Below are 13,418 nucleotides of genomic sequence, written 5' to 3' on the forward strand. Positions count from 1 at the left end.
CCCTCACTGACCACCCACCTCTCACGTCCACGGGCAGCTCTGGAGGGGAGGCGCTGTACGAACATGGGTCGGAGGGCAGCCAGGGCAAGAGGGGGCTGCTGGGTTGGGGAGGGAGTTTTGTGGGGACCAGTAGAGACAGCAGAAGCTGTGAACCCCAGTGGAACTCAAAGCCAATATTCTGAAGGCCCTAAAAGCTACACTTCTCAAACTCTAGGGCCCAAGAATCAACCTGGCAGGCTTCTTAAAACACAGCCGGCTGGCCCCTCCCCAGAGTTTCTGTTGTTCTAGGGTGAGGCCCAAGAACTGACATTTCTGACACCTTTCGAGATGACGCTGATTCTGCTGGTCCAGGGACCACACTTTGAGAGCCAATGCCTTTGAGAATATACTCTGAAGCAGTCTTTCAACCACAGACTGCTTAGCACGGTGGCTAGTGGAGCAGACTCAGGAGTCAACCAAACCTGAGTCTGAAGCCCAGACTGCCACATCCTAGCTGTGTGACCTGAGGCAAGTTACTTAACCTCTCTGTGTCGATTGCCCTTTGTGCCTATCTGCCAAGTGGAGCCAAGGACAGTAGCTATGCCTTAGGGTCTTAGGGAAGAGTAAGTAAGAAAATACCAGGTTCCTGGAGCACTGGGACTTCTCTTGACTCTCATTAACTGAGCTGTGGTCAGGACGAACCTGGGAAAGTGAGTCCGTACCTCCTGTGGGCCTGGCCCCTGCCGGGGTTCAAGTGTACTTTACCGAATTATCTCTTTTAATCTTCAAACAGTTAAAAGCAGATGCTAGTGATATCCCCCGCCCCATTTCACAAATCAGGAAGCCTGCTCAGAGAGGGCAAGTAACACGTTCAAGGCTACACAGCTGGGAAGCTGTGCCTAGATTTGAACCCTGGCGACCAACTCCATAGCCCTCCTAACATTCTGTTCAAAGTCACTGCATCGACCTGACCTCAGCCTGTGCAGCCTGAGCAGCTACAAACAACTTGTATCCAGGAGGGTCCTGAAATGCGGGGAATGGTGAGAGTCTCCTGCAGCACGGCGCCCGCCAGCTACCTCAGTCAATGCTTCCAGGCCCGCGAGGTCCAGTACAATAGCCACGAACCACCCGTGACTATTGACCTTTAAATTTAAATGCACTAAAATTAAACAAAATTTAAAATTCAATTCAATTGCACTAACCACATTTCAAGAGCTCAATAGGCACACTTGGCCGGGGGCTGCCGTATAGGATGGCACAGCTCTAGAACATTCCCATCTTCCCATAAAGTTCTGTTGGACAGCACTGCTCTAGAGCTTTGATCAAACTGTTCTCTGTACTACCCTGCATTTTTAAAAGTTTTTCCAAATAAGAAGAAGAAAAAAAAGAGAGAGTTTCGGTCCATTATCAGGAACAAAGTGACGCTGACTCAATGAAGCAAACATAAACACAAAGGGCCCCTGAACACATGACGAGATGCTCATATCAGTCAGTAGCAGAGAAATACAAATTACACTAGATTGAGATAAACAGCCTGTCTGATCGAGAATAAGCCAGAAAGTTCGTAGCACACCCTGTAGGTGGGGCTGTGGGTAGACAGGCGGTCTCAGGTACATCAGCAGGAGTCTAAGCTGCTTGTTACCACTTCTAAGCAGGGTAGGTTGGCAATTTAAATGCACATGCTATTTTATTCAGCGATTCCGCCTCTGGACATTTTCATTAATCCTAGAGATAAACGTGTTCATGGTGCAAACGGCAGAGATGCAGGACTTTCACTGCAGCCTATATATCAGACAAAGATAGGAAGCACGCAAACGTTCGTGGATAAGGGGCCAACCAAATACATTGGAGAGGTGGAATAGGATGCAGCCGTGAAAAGGAGAGAGGGCGTGGTCTCTGATCGTAGGGAAGGGGAAGGATAGAGTATGAAGGGGGACGAATTAGAACATACAGGTGTGGGCGCCTGGGTGGCTCAGTTGGTTAAGCGACTGCCTTCGGCTCAGGTCATGATCCTGGAGTCCCGGGATCGAGTCCCGCATCGGGCTCCCTGCTCAGCAGGGAGTCTGCTTCTCCCTCTGACCCTCCCCCCTCTCATGTGCTCTCTCTCATTTTCTCTCTCTCAAATAAATAAATAAAATCTTTTAAAAAAAAAGAATATACAGGTGTATTTGCTTATGTTCACCTGTTTTCAATATAAAAGAATACACGAAGCTGATTAATGTGGTCGGCTATCAGTGAACAAAGGAAAGGTGAGGAGATTTGGGGCACAACATCTTTAGAGGGAGAGAGAGAGGGAGAGAGAAGGCAGGGTGAAGACGGCCCTTGCAGGTGCCCAGTGCTGGTCACGCCGAGCCTCAGCAGCCGAGCCCGAGCCACTGGCCTCACAGCCACCAAAAGTTGGCACACTGGCTTCCCTCGCGCCCCCAAGCCCTCCCATCGTCTCTCCACCCAGGCCGTCTCCAGACGGCGCTGTTCGAGAGCTCTTTCGGCAAGATGGAAGCTACCCAGCCTCACGGGGCTACTGACTGCTTGCTTGCAAGGTGGCTGGGGCAGCTGAGCAACGGAATGCTTCACTTAATCGTAATGAAATAGCCACACGTGCCTAGTGGCTACGGTCCTGGACAGGACTGCTCTCACGCATCTGGTTCTTGGGTCTGCCATCATCTCTGTTCGGAAAGGCAGCTAAGAATCGTGAAGTCAGATTTAAACCGTGCTCAATACGAGCTGGTGCGCTGTGCAGTGAGGTGTAGAAGTGTGCAAGGCATTCAGACAGAATTCCTGAAAAGATGGTCAAGTTAAAGAAGGAGGAATGAGAGCGGGAGAGAGGAAGGGAGAGAGGGAGGAAGAGAGCGTGGGAAGGAGAGAGGGAGGGCGGGAGGGAAGAAGGGGCATAGTCCCCCCGACAGCCGGCTCTGGGGAAGCTGGGCTCCCTGCACAGACTTGCAGATGGGGCACTCGGGTAGGTCCTTGTTCCTGCGCCAGTGGGGACGCTGTCCTGGGGAGGGCTGAGCAAGAGCCATTCAAAGACAACGAGAGAGCCCAACTACTGCCTGGAAGACAGAATCTCCACCAGGACAGACGAGAAGCCCAGCCACGCTCCTCTACAGGAGCCAGACCTGCCTCTGCCGGGTTTCCTGTCTGGAGGCCTGGCTCAGAGGGCAGCCGGCAGAGTGGAGGGGGCGGAGGGTGGTTAGCTCTGCCCTCGCCGTCTCCCCATCTGAGCCTGGCAGGAGGTTTTGAAGACGATTCCTCTGCCATGTTCCATGAGCTGAAGTGGGGGCATTTGCCTCTGCGTGGTGGGTGCGGGATACTGACAAAGGGATGCCGTCAGCCTCCCTGGGGACCGGGGTCAGAGGGGTGGGACGGGACTGACACTGGAGTCCCAGACACATGCTCAGAAGCTTTAGGGCTCTCCCTGATTGCAAGGACAGTACCTGCACAAAATAGACACTCAACAAGGAACTGAAGGAACAACTAACGTAATGGGTGTGGGTTCTGGAGCCAGAGCACATGGGTCCACACTGCGTTGGCTGGCTGTGCCACCTCGCACCAGCGCCTACCCTCTCTGAGCCTCCCATGGCTCCTGGGAGGCAGCAACAGATCATGTAGTGCTCAAGAAAGGGGGGCTGCTACAGTGAGGATGAGAAATCCACCTGAGCCCAGAAGACTGCTTTCCACCTGACGGGCCGTTGGCATCAGTCTGGTCTCACCGCTTATGCTGGGTCAGCACTGTGTCTGCAGAGAGAATTCTGAGCGGCTGGTAGTGTGGCCCGGTGCCACCCAGCTCCGCTCATCAGGGGTCCCCTTCCCAGTGCTCCTGGGGTCCTGCCTGGCGTCTCTGCGAAGTGCAGGCTGCACTCCCCAGTTCCTGCGCTTCTTGCCTTGGGGGGAGCCTCACAATAGGGGGTCCCAAGAGCAGGGAGGGTACAGGGCAGCACAGGGAGACTCCCCACAAAACAGCCTGACTCCCAGCTAGAGCCCTCCCCCAGTGCCAGGCAGCCGAGAAACCTCTCAGCACGACGCATCCTGGATCGGTGCTCCACAGACAAGTTCTGCGTGTCCTCGGGTGTCCGAATCACGGCTGCCAGCTCGTGGCCCCTGGGGATGGGCCCACTGGCCCAGGACTCCGGGGCCTAAGAGTCCACACCAAACCTGCCTTATTTCCCCCACAGTGCCTGGCCTCATACCAAGAGGCCAGCGGAGCCCCTTGAATGACATCCCTCCTCATGCCACCCCCTGGTCTCCCCACCCCAAACTCAGAGACTGTGAAATACAAGGACAAGAGAGATCCTACCAAGCTCACTCTCCTTCCCCTGGATAATGAATGGAAGCAGGCCTCGTTGCCAGAGTAACCATTCAAAATCCATTTATTTGAGGAAATCAAGAATCCTGTTTATGCTCATTAATCTATATTAATAAAGCCCTTGACTGCAGAGGGCTCTGGGGGACTCCGTTCCAAAGCGCCCCCCACCCCATCCCATCCTATCCCCAGCTAACTGGGTTGTCACACCACCCTGAGTGGGCCAGCAGACAACAGGCTCCTCGGGGCTGAGCGGCCCCCGGAATGCGGTCTGTGCGCTCCGAGCCACAGCAGGGCTCACGGGCGGGAGAGGGTGGGAGCCCGGGCCAGGCCCCCCTGGGGAGGCTGAGAACACTCAGGGAGAAAAGCATCGTCAAGTCCAGAAAACACATGTACCCTACATGCTGGGCCCCCAGTGGAGTGTTCAGCTCCTCCTTGTTGTTGCCAAGGGCTCTGTTATGAGAACCCTACAGCAGGGGGACTGGGACTGCTGTGTGTCCCTGTCAGCCCCCCATCCCAGGTCCTGGCACCAGAGTGGGTGTTCAGCGCATGGTGACAGGTGAATGAAAAGGTCAACTACATTGGGGATTCTAATTTTAGCCCTGGATGAGAAAAGGTGAAGGGTGACTAAGAATTAGCCTTCAATTAGACCACATGGGAAATTCAAACCTTAGACCAGATCAAGCCTGTGTCCTTCCCACCTGTGGTGGGCCCCACATGCATTCAAGGCACCTGGAGGGCCAGGCTGAAATGCAGGTGTCTGGGCCGTGCTCCAGACCTAGAGAATCAGAATCGTAGGGGGGTGGCAATGATGGGAGTCACAAGCCTCCTGGGCGCTAGCTGTGCACACCGAAGCTCAGGAACCCCCTCTTCTTGCCAGCGAGCAGACAAAGGGGCAGCCAGTTGGCCAAGGGCCCCTTGCAAGGTAATGTCGGGAGAAGGTCTGCCACCCAGTTCTGATCAATGCCACACTTGCTGAGATGGGGGGGCAGAGACGTGGTTCCAGACCTCAATTTGTTGGGGGGGCAGGCTGACATAAGGCGCTGGGCGTTTGCAGCAAGATGGGTCTCAGCTGCACATGAGCGGACGGGGATCTGGCAGCGCTTTTAGCCAGTGGAGTAGATGCAAGCCAGGCAGGGAGGCTCAGCCCAGTGGGGTCTTCGGGAAGAAGCACAGCTACTGGTCTGGGGTCCACTGCCACGTGGTGGCAGCCAGCCAGCAGAGACGATAGTGCAAGGAATAGTTCAGGGGGGCTCTGATTCGGGTCTGGCCATCTCGGCTCTGCCACCTACCAGTTGTGCGACCCTGGGTACCTACCTCCCTGAGCCTCCACTCCTCATCTGGAAACCGGGAATAGGGAGAGTTCCTCCTTCCTGGGGTAGCTGGGTGGGGGGCTGAGATGGTGTAGGCTGCTCAGGTCCTTTCGGGCTCCCTTCCGCCCACGCTCATCCCTCTCTGTTTCTATGCAGACAGAGGGGAGGAGGGCAAAACAGGAGCTCCCAGACCGAAGGTCCCCAGCCCTTCCATCGCCTCCTTCCCCGGCTCCCAGCCCCACCAGCCTCCAGGCTGCCTGCCCACAGTGCAGTTAAGTGCTAACTCACCTTCTGTTTCATTAATCACATCTTTAACTGCCCATCAGGGCCAATTAGACTCCAGTTGGATTCCCAGGGTGGCCATGAAGAGTTAATAGCGTTTCAGCTGCAGAGTGAGCCAGCCCGAGCAGCCTTTTAGGGGTAAATGATTGGTTCCTATGAAGTGTCCTGAAAAGCTGAGGTGGCTCAGAGCCCCATTCCCACTCCAGGGTCCTCAGTGTGGCCCAGGACTGGGGGCACAGCCTCTGGGGACAGACCCAAGTTGGACCACATCTCTATCCCCTGGTAGCTGAGGGACTTCAGATGGGTTACTGAAATTCCTCTGAAGCCCACCTACCCCTCCGGAAAATGGGATTGAAAATGCTAGTAGCCCCCCATGGGACTCTCTAGGGCTTAAATGCCATCGTGTATACAAGATGCTTAGCTCACAGCCTGACAACAGACACACTCAGTAATTGAAAGCTACTGTTTTTACCCAAGGACTTCCACTCCAGGACCGCAGCCTAGGTATGGATCTAATAAGATGTGTAGACACATCGATTACCATGGAGACCGCCTAATCTAATCCGTGGGGGCTGCTCTGTGGCTGTTTATTGAGTTAAAGGAAAACAGGCATCTAATTTTAGCCCAAAGAAGAGAAAGTTAAAAAGCAACCTGAAGGGGCGCCTGGGTGGCTCAGTTGGTTAAGCGACTGCCTTCGGCTCAGGTCATGATCCTGGAGTCCCGGGATCGAGTCCCGCATCGGGCTCCCTGCTCGGCAGGGAGTCTGCTTCTCCCTCTGACCCTCCTCCCTCTCATGCTCTCTGTCTCTCATTCTGTCTCAAATAAATAAATAAAATCTTAAAAAAAAAAAAAAAAAGCAACCTGAATAGTGGACTTTGGCTAGACAGTATGATCAAAACTGCTGTCATTCCCCGGCATGCGATAATGATTTTTAAAGGAAAGAAGTCATTCGCACTCACTGCGATCGGAGCCGCCCTGGTTTTCCTGGAACTACGACTAGCCCCACTTCCAGTGCCAGCCCCCTGATCGGGTGCGGGAAAGGCAGGCCACAACTACGCTGCCCTAAGTACTCTCCTAAGTGGCCTGGTTCCAAAGACATCCGCCTGCTTCCAAAGAACCGAGCGGCTAACCAGCACCCGGTACGCAACGTCAGGAAGAAAACCCCACAGCAGCTAACACAGCACGAGCTCTCCCACTTCTGTCTTGCCAGGTGGCAGGGGACCCATGACAAGGCCCCACACAGCACTGCAACCTCCCCCTCTCCAAGTAGGCACCCCCTGGTGCCGCGGACCAGGCGCAGGTGCATGGATGGAGCAGTGTTGGAGAGGCGATGGCCCTGGGGCTGGTGCGGGGAGACCTGGAGTGATTGCCAGCTGGCTCCCCAGGACCACGGTGTAGCAGAAGCCCCCGTCGACTCAGACAGCCCTGCTTGGGACCCAGGACTGAAGCTCATGTGGAAAATGGGGTGGTAGCAGCAGTGCCTGCCTCCCAGGGCTGAGCGAGGGGATGTGACACAGAGCTTGGAATGAGGACTTGCTCACTGGGGCTGTTCTCCTACACGACCTCATTTACAGACAGAAACTGAGGCCTGCGGTTTGCTGTCCCGCTCAGGGGGCTCCTTCCAGACGTCAGGTGGTGGCCCCCGCCCACCCCCAACTGTTAGAGCCCACTAAGTCCCCAGAAGGTGCCCGTGGCCTGCCCCCTCCCTCCAGGCTGCCCCGGCTCCCCCTCTCCCGGAAGGTCCCCTGTGTTCTCAAAGCCCCCAAGCCCCCATCCTTCCTGCTAGCTCGCACTGCTTCCAGGGATGGGAAATGCGGTTTTTTTTCTTTTTTTTTAATTTAATATAATTTTATTATGTTATGTTAGTCACCATACAGTACATCATTAGTTTTTGATGCGGTGATCAAAATAGGTTCATTGTTTTCGTATAACACCCAGTGCTCCATGCAGTACGTGCCCTCCTTAATACCCATCCCTGGGCTAACCCATCCCCCCACACCCCTCCCCTCTAACAGCCTCAGTTTCTCAGAGTCCATAGTCTCTCATGGTTCATCTCCCCCTCCGATTCCCCCCTTCATTTTTCCCTTCCTTCTCTCCTAATGTCCTCCATGCTATTCCTTATGTTCCACAAATAAGTGAAACCATATGATAATTGACTTTCTCTGCTTGACTTAATTCACTTAGCATAATCTCCTCCAGTCCCACCCATGTTGATGTAAAAGTTGGGTATTCATCCTTTCTGATGGCTGAGTAATATTCCATTGTATATATGGACCACATCTTCTTTATCCATTCGTCTGTTGAAGGGCATCTTGGCTCTTTCCACAGTTTGGCTATTGTGGACATTGCTGCTATGAACGTTGGGGTGCATATGGCCCTTCTTTTCACTACATCGGTGTCTTTGGGGTAAATACCCAGGAGTGCAATTGCTGGGTCATAGGGTAGCTTTATTTTTAATTTTTTGAGGAACCTCCACGCTGTTTTCCACAGTGGCTGTACCAACTTGCATTCCCACCAACAGTGTAAGAGGGTTCCCCTTGCTCCACAAGCTCTCCAACATTTGTTGTTTCTTGCCTTGTCAATTTTTGCCACTCTGAACCACTTTGTCGGGCACCAGGGCAAAAGCAATTTACAAATAGCCGGAGGAGAGCAGCAGCGGGAAGTGTTTTGCAGTTCGTTAAGCTGTGGTAACCAGCCTTCGAGAGCGACGCTGGCAGCCACGCGGGAGCACCCGCTCACGCGGACCAGAGGCCTGGCTGCGCCCGACAGGGTGGGTTAAGGACGGGGCCAATCAAGGACGGGGGCTGCTAGGGACCCCACGCCTAGTTACTCCATCCTAGATCCACTGTGACGTCTCCCTTCACTTCCCAGAGAGAAAGTGCAGAGGAGGAAGAAGTCCTCATCTCTATGTTCAGCGTGTTCATCTATGTGTCCACCACCTCATTTCAGGAATGCTCCAAAGTGGGTAGCAGAGTCCTCACTCTGGGGAAGGGATCCTGCACAAGAGATCTTCTGGGGGTCTAGCCAGAGCACTTGGGCTGCAAGCACCAGTCACTGACTGCCACCCCTGAAGATGGAGGTAAGGCCACAGTGGGCGGAGGGAGGGTGGTCACCAGGTGGAAGGGGTGCTGTGAGCCACGCTTTGGAGTCCCCACACCTGGCACATGGGCTATCTCCATGGCAGGACCCCCACCCAGTCCCTGCTGGCTCCTGCCCATTTCAGACTGCAGATTGCTCCACACACCATCCCAACTCCAGGGGAGAAAGCCTGGGTGGCTCGGGTGGCCTGCCCACCCAGGCTTCACCAGCAGTGCCCCTAAGACTGTGGTAAACAGGAGGAACGATCCCCCAGAGTAGACTACATGAAGAAGGGAAATGGAAGGTCAGAAGACCCAAACAATGATGTTCACCACCATGGGCCAATTTTTGGCTTTATAGATGAGGAGACTGGAGGTCAGAGTGGTTCAGTGACTTGCCCAGTGAATTCATGGTGGAGCCAAAATTCCCGGTCGGCTCCAGATTCTAAGCTGAGCTCTCCCTGCAACAGGGTTCAGTCTCCCCTGAGTCTGTTTGCCTTTGGCTTAGAGCTCTGTCCCTCCAAACAGCAAACAATAGCCACTCAATTGTGATTTCTGGCTGTGTTGGCAGGGCAGTCATTTTTTAGCCTCGGGAGTCTCTGGCTCTGCTGAGAGAGCTGACTCTTGACCACCTGTTGTGCACCTGTTCTTCCCAAAGTCTGGTCTTCCCTGAGGCTGGGGCACTCAGATGGGGCTCCATCTGCAGGCCGAGCGGCCACCCGGAGCTTACAAGACTCTGCCCAGCAGAGAATGCTGCTGGCAAGAGAGAGCCCACAGGCTGAGGCCTCAGCACCAGACGGGAGGCTGAGTTCATGCCCCTGGGACCCCTCTGCCATCCAGACAGCTGCGCCCTGGAGCAGGATAGCCACCACAAGGAAGCAAGTGAGCCCTTATTGGGCTTGCCAGGCTCTGTTCTGGTTACATCTTGCAGCCCTTACATCAACCCAACAGTGTGTGATCGTTGAGGACCGGCTGCTGTGTCCCCGGTGGGTGACCTTGGACAGGTCACTTCACATGTGAGGTCCACCTTTGTCACCGGAAAATGGAGCTGCTGTGAGCATCATTCAGACAATGGACAGAGTGCTTCGCACAGTGCCAGGCACACAGCCGACACTGGGTGATAGAGCGGTGGAAGAATCACCGCAGTGGTAGTTGTTATCCTGAGAACTGAAGGATGAGAAGCATCTGAGCCATGGAACAAGTGAAAGCCTGAGCCCTCTGGCTTTACATCAGGAGAAACTGAGGCTCGGAGAGCTAAAGTGACCTGCACAGGGACATACCGCTCATAGACCGGGAGCTAACCGACCCCAACACATCTCTGTGTATATTCTTTCAACTGCACCTTGCTGCCTCTGAGAGGTCCTGGTCAGTGTCCCAGCTACTTGCTTCCCTAGCCTGAGGCTCAAGCCCCACACACCCACCCACACACCCCATGTCTCCAGGCCATGGTGGCTCCCCATGGGCCCTGGCCCAGGATGGCCTGATGTGACTGGCAGTCTCGACTCTTAAAAATGCCTTCATGGCCGGGGTGCCTGTGTGGCTCAGTCGGTTAAGCAGCTGACTCTTGATTTTGGCTCAGGTCATAATCTCAGGGTCATGAGATCGAGCCCTGCGTTGGGCTCCATGCTCAGCGGGGTAGTCTGCTTGAGATTTTCACTTTCCCTCTCCCTCTGCCCCTCCCCCTGTGAACGCTCTCTCTCTCTCTCTAAAATAAATTTTTAAAAAATGCCTTTACATCCAATCTTCACTGCAGCACCTGCCTCTCACTTGAATTTTCCCATTTTTCTTTCCGAGGCTCCCCTGTACCCTAAGATAGCACTCCCAGCAGAAAGCCTGCTTTCCTTGATTTGACCTCCTCTCCTGTATCAGCACATGGGGCTGGGGCCTTAACCTTCTTGCTGTGCTTGCACAGCACCTCCCCACCTCACACCCTGGATCAGCTTGATGTAGCATGATTTTCAGTCAATGTGAGAACTCCAGGTCTGTGGGAACTAGGGAGTATCTGACTAAACCCAGGTTATTCTTGGAAAACCTGAGAGTAGAGGGTGCAAGGAACCCAGAAGAGAGGGACCCCCCCCCCCAGGGCCCCGGGGAAGATCTCCCAGCTACAGGAGACCCACATGCCAGGGACTTCAACTGCCCCTCTTTCAAAGCTTCCTCTGACGGGCTGATGAGTTGCCATGTCATTTTAGCTAAAGCTAGGCTGGTAATACCAATACCAACCCAATTCTCCAATCCCTGACTGGAAGCCAAAAATGTACTGTCAACACCAGCAAGAGGGCAGTAGGAGCAAAACACAGGTGTTAACACAGACCCTTTGATTTGAAGATAAACATTTAAGTCATCTCAAAACAGATTTTTTACTGGCAGAGTTGGCAGTCTGCCATCACGCCCAACACCACGTGCACGCTGGGATTATTGCGGCTTCCCTGTGAGCTTCGGAAAGAGGACTGGCAGCTCAGGTTCCTTGAGAACTGTTATTTCATACCCTTTTATAACCCTGAGAAACCCATGGGATTAAAAAAAAAAACTTTTTGGGAAACAGTTTCTGATTTATGGAAGAGTTGCAAAGACAGTACAGAGCATTTCTATAAATCCTTCCCTCAGCTTCCCTGAGTGTTAAACCTGATGTTTGGTTCGTTTATCAAAATTAGGAAATCATCATTGGTACCACGCTATTAACTAAGCCACAGATTTTATTCAGACTTCCCCAGCTTTTCCACAAATGTTCTTTTTCGACCCCAGGATCCCACATTGTGTTTAGTCACCATGTCTCCTGGAGTCTTTTGTAACCTAATCACAGAAGTGACGCCCATCACTTTTGCTGGATTAGAATTGAGTCATTAGGTCCAGCTCCCACTGGAGGGTGAATGAATACCAGGAGGTGGGGATCACAGAGGGCCATGTCAGAAGCTGCCTACCACACTTCTGGAGAGTGAGGCTAATAATTGCCTTAAATAATTGAATGCTCTTAAAATGTGCACAAAGCACGTGCCATACGGGCAGACAGCCAGTAAATGGCAACCATTACCCATAAAGTAGGCGCTTGGTTCACATCTATTTCCTTTCCCTCTTCTACACTGTTTGAGCCATCTCCCTTCATTGATAAGACGTGTTCACCAAGCACTAGCTCAACTAACATGGCCCTTCCTTTGTTCCCTGATGCCCCGTCACTGTTACGTTGTTACACACAACCACCCTACCCAGCTTCCTTATGGGTGAAACCAGTCACACCCAAGAGAGAACTTTTCCCAGCCAGGGACCTGGTTTTCTTGGGCCTCTGTTCAGCTATTTCTAGTGCCCTGGCTATTACAGTCAGGGGTGTGCCTATATCCTTGTTTACAGATTCTAGATTTGGGCCACTGTGACTTTCAAACAAGAGTACATCAGTTCATTCTGGACAAGAGGTGGTATGAGTATCTGTGTACTTGTGTGGAAAACAAAGTTGATGTAGAATCAGGGATGGGGGGGGGGGGGAAGGCTGTTTCTGGCATCTCCCAGAGGCTCCTAAGTAGCAGAAGTCATTGCCCCATGCAGTGGATCCCAGCACCCAACAGTCGCCAACAGCCATTCTTCCCTTCCCCCTTCCTAACAGAGGTCTGGGTCAGTTCAGGTCCATCCTCCTCCCATGGCCACTGGGAAGTTGAGCCCAGCCTCAGCCCCAGCAGGGAGACATACCTAAGTCTCCCATAGTGGTCCCAATCTCTTTCCCACTTATTAGTTTGGGCATGTCTATGTATCCCAACTTCCCCAAAGGGGGTGGAGGGAAGCTGGGGAACAAGGTCTTCTTCTCAAGTGGCTGGCCTCATGGTCTGACAACTGTAGCAGCCAAGAGACGACCCTGAAGGAAGCAATTCCAGAACAAAGCTAACATACCGAGGCTGGCAGAGCAGAGAACTGGAAGAAACCTGGCTCCTTGATGATGTCAATGAGCTGCTGTATTTATCGACCCTGGCACTGCCCAATCTTGGGACTTTTGTGAGGTAACTCTACTCCCTTAATGTTGAAGCTAGTGGGTCTCTGAAGTAAAACAAGATGATCCACAGAGATGCAGGAATAAAACATGAGCTGTATAGGTTTTTAAGAGTAAAGAAGCTTTACCCAAACACAGTGCACACGTAAGGGGTCAGGCAGCGCGCAGAAGACACGAGGTACGCGGCAAGAAGCAGCGAGAGCTCCATGAGCAGAGGCCGCGACCCATGCGCCATCCTCTTGCAGAACAGAGGAGTCTGTGTGGCAACTGGACTCACGGATTTGATCTTACATAAGAGCACGCTCACAGTATGTTATACGATGGGGAAATTTAAAGGCCAAAAGAGGTTGCTGGTTTTCTTAAAAGTATTGTCAAACTTAAAGATGGCATGTATTTATTGAGAAAAAGAAAATGTTTGCAATTTGCCAACCTTTCTTGTGGTGACAAGTGCCTGTCAGTAATATGCAATATAAAAGGTATTAAAAAAAAAAAAA

Source organism: Mirounga angustirostris, unplaced genomic scaffold, assembly GCF_029215605.1.
Source record: "Mirounga angustirostris isolate CCGP_5_RB_7025 unplaced genomic scaffold, mMirAng1.0.hap1 SCAF_6, whole genome shotgun sequence".
Taxonomy (NCBI): domain Eukaryota; kingdom Metazoa; phylum Chordata; class Mammalia; order Carnivora; family Phocidae; genus Mirounga; species Mirounga angustirostris.